The sequence below is a fragment of the Monopterus albus genome, unplaced genomic scaffold, assembly GCF_001952655.1.
Source record: "Monopterus albus unplaced genomic scaffold, M_albus_1.0 scaffold79.1, whole genome shotgun sequence".
Taxonomy (NCBI): domain Eukaryota; kingdom Metazoa; phylum Chordata; class Actinopteri; order Synbranchiformes; family Synbranchidae; genus Monopterus; species Monopterus albus.
Window position 1 is genome coordinate 1,271,974 of NW_018127959.1, and position 910 is coordinate 1,272,883.

Sequence of the window (910 nt, forward strand, 5' to 3'; positions counted from 1 at the left end):
TGATGTTGTTCACAGAGTGCTCTCACTGCTGATGGCAGGACTGTCTGTTGCTCTGTTTCTGACAGATGACGAAGGGCAAACTGCTTAATCCTTTCACATTCCTTTTGAGAGGCAAGGTCATCCAAAGGCCTGTCGTGGGGGCGCCTCGAGAGGCTGTCCGCATCTAGGTTTTGCTTGCCTGCTCCATACTGGATCTTGAAGTCAAATGTTGACAGACTGGACAGCCACCTGTAGCTGGTCGCGTCGAGCTTGGCAGATGTTAGGATATAGGTGAGGGGGTTGCTATCCGTTATCACTGTGAATTCTCGCCCATATAGATAGTCGCTGAACTTGGCTGTAACCGCCCACTTGAGTGCCAGAAACTCCAGCTTGTGTGCAGGATATTTGGCTTCGCTTTTGGTTAGTCCCCAGCTTGCAAAGGCGATTACTCTCATTTGGCCTTCCTGCTCTTGATAAAGCGCGGCTCCAAGTCCAATGGCGCTTGCGTCCGTGGTCAACACGTAAGGGAGACTGGGATCTGCAAATCCAAGGACTGGAGCAGAAGTCAGTTTCTCTATGATGGCATCAAATGCACTTTGACAATCCTCAGTCCATCTATCCCCAAACTGCTCTTTAGGATCTTGATACCACACACTTTTCTTTGGAGTTTGCCTCTGGTTTTTCTGCAAGGGGGGGTAGCCAATAGTGAGGTCATTAAGGGGTCATGTGATCTTAGAGAAACCTTGGACAAACCTTCTGTAGTATCCCATAAATCCGAGGAAGGATTTGAGCTCCTTCAGGTTCCTGGGCCTTGGCCAGGTTTTTAGGGCTTCAGTCTTTGCTGGGTCCATCTCAACTCTGTTTTGAGACACGATGTGGCCCAGGTATCTGACGGACGTCTGGAAAAATGTGCATTTCTTAGGAGAAAGCT